Source organism: Elephantulus edwardii, unplaced genomic scaffold (genome assembly GCF_000299155.1).
Source record: "Elephantulus edwardii isolate Elephantulus edwardi_28Jun2011 unplaced genomic scaffold, EleEdw1.0 scaffold00007, whole genome shotgun sequence".
Lineage (NCBI taxonomy): Eukaryota > Metazoa > Chordata > Mammalia > Macroscelidea > Macroscelididae > Elephantulus > Elephantulus edwardii.
In genome coordinates, this window is record NW_006399757.1 from 2,027,659 (window position 1) to 2,030,445 (window position 2,787).

At 43.5% G+C, this 2,787-nt stretch overlaps 1 pseudogene; it reads left to right on the plus strand.

The window, feature by feature from the left end:
* The first annotated feature begins 282 nt into the window (after positions 1-282).
* On the plus strand, positions 283-2,548 carry LOC102876653 (annotated as a pseudogene).
* Positions 2,549-2,787: the final 239 nt, after the last annotated feature.

The window sequence follows — 2,787 nt, forward strand, 5'->3', positions numbered from 1 at the left end:
CATCTTGTCAATCTATCCTATTGGAGGTCTTTCTCTCCTTTGCTGACCCTCTATCTTTCCAAGCATGAGGTCCCTTTCCAAAGAATAACCTCACCTAGCTAAATGCCCAAAGTATGAGAGATGCAGCTTTGCCATCCTTGCTTCCAAAGAGCATGACTGCTGATAACAATGGTGTTGATTGTGGATCCAAGCATCTACAGTAGCAGTAGTAAAAAATAAAAAGGCCCATAAAACTAGGCAAGTACGCTGCCAAGGGTATCTTGAAAGACCTAAAGAACATGTATGGCTCTTGAGTCACTCCCGCGCAGCCGGCGAGTCTTGTGCGGCCTGATTCTAGACCCTGCCCTTACCTCTCTGGCACTTGCAACCCTTTTCATCAAGATGCCTGAGAAAGCACACCATGTTGAGGAGGAGGTGGAGATCTTTGCCTGTCAGGCAGAGATTGCCTACCTTACGTCTCTTACCATCGATACCTTCTATTCCAACAAGGAAATTTTCCTTAGGGAGTTGATCTCGAATGCTTCTGATGCATTGGTCAAGATTTGCTATGAAACCCTGACAGACCCTTCCAAGTTGGACAGAGGTAAAGAACTGAAAATAGACATAATCTCTAACCCTGAGGAACATACTTTGACTCTTGCAGGTACAGGCATTGATATGACCAAGGCTGATCCAATAAATAATATGGGAACAATTGCCTAGTCTGGTACCAAAGTGTTTATGGAGACTTTGCAGGCTGGGCAGACATCTCAATGATTGGCCAGCTTGGTGCTGGCTTTTATTCTGCCTATTCTGTGTCAGAGAGTGTGGTAGTGATCACAAAACACAATGATGATGAGCAGTATGCCTGGAGTCTTCACCTAGGGTTCCTTCACAGTTCGTGCTGACCATGGTGCCATGGTGAAACCAGTGGTCAGGGTACTAATGTCATTTTGCACCTTAAATGAAAACCAGAGTACTTAGAAGAGAGATGAGTCAAAGATGTAGTGAAGAAGCACTCGCAGTTCATAGGCTACCCCATCACCCTTTATTTGGAGAAAGAATGAGAGAAGGGAATCAGTGAAGATGAGGCAAAAGAAGAGAAAGGTGAGAGAGAAGAAGATAAGGATGATGAAGAGAAGCTCAAGATTGAAGATGTGGGTACCAGTGAGGAGGATGATAGTGGTAAAGACAAGAAAAAGAAAACAAAAAGAAAATTAAGGAGAAGTACATTTGAACTTAAGCCCTTTTAGGACTAAGTACATTAAGGACTAAACCCATTTGGACCAGAAATCCTGATAACATAACACAGGAGGAATATGGAGAGTTCTACAAGAGCCACACTAATGACTGGGATGACCACTTGGCAGTCAAACACTTCTCAGTAGAAGGTCACCTGGGACCCAGGTCATTGCTATTTATCCATCGCCAGGCTCCCTTTGATCTCTTTGAGTACAACAAGAAGAAAAATAACATTAAACTTTATGTTTGCCATGAGTTTATCATGGAAAGTTGTGATGAGTTGATACCAGAGTATCTGAACTTCATTTGTGGTGTGACTGACTCTGAGGATTTGACCCTCAACATTTCTCAAGAAATGCTACAACAGAGAAAAATCTTGAAGGTCATCCACAAAAACATTGCCTTGAGCTCTTCTCTGAGTTGGCAGAAGACAAGGAAAACTACAAAAAAATTCTATGAGGCATTCTCTAAAAACCTGAAGCTTGGAATCCATGAAGATTCTACTAACCAGCATTGCCTTTCTGAGTGACTTCGCTATCACACTTCCCAGTTTGGAGATGAGATAACTTCTCTCTCAGAGTACATGTCTCACATTAAGGAGACCCAGAGGTCCACTGAATTCTTCTCTGGTGAGAACAAAGAGCAGTTGGCCAACTCAGCGTTAGTGGGATGAGTGCACACGTAGGGCTTTGAGGTCGTGTATATGACTGAACCTATCAATGAGTACTGTCTGCAACACCTCAAGGAGGTTGATGGGAAGAGCCTGGTTTCTGTCACCAAGGACCTAGAACTACCTGAAGATGGAGAGGAGAAAAAGAAAGGGGAGGAGAGCAAGGCCGAGTTTAAGAACTGGAAGCTCATGAAGGAAATTTTGGATAAGAAGGTTGAGAAGGTGACAATTTCCAATAGGCTTGTATCTTCACTCTGTTGCACTGTGACTAGCACATATGGCTGGACAGAAAATATGGAGTAGATTATGAAAGCACAGGCACTTCTGGACAACTTGACAATGGGCTACAAGATGGCTAAAAGGTACCTGGAGATGAACCCCAAACATCTAATTGTTGAGACAGAAGGCTGAGGCAGACAACAATGACAAAGCTGTCAAGGACCTGGTGCTGCTGCTGTGTGAAAACGCTCTACTCTCATCTGGTTTCTCCCTTCAGAATCCTCAGACTCACTCCAACTGCATCTACCACATGATCAAGCTGGGCTTAGGCATTGATGAAGACGAGGTAATAGCTGAGGAACCCAGTGCTGCTGTTCTTGATGAGATCCCCCACTTGGAGGTGATAAAGATGCATATCGCATGGAAGAAGTTGATTGAAAATTACTACTGTAATACCCACTTCGCCTTGTACAGCATCCCTGTGGCTCCCACAGCAGCCTTGAATTGCCCTCTCCCATATGGCTCCATCTGCTGATAGCTAATGTTTATCTTTCCTGTCCTGTGTGTTAAGGCAGGAGTAACTCTGGACTCAACCTCAAGAATAAGGTTGGATGTTGTGTATGTGAGTTTTCTTTGTTTATTTTGTTCTGAAATCAAAGTATGCAAAATAAAGAAGA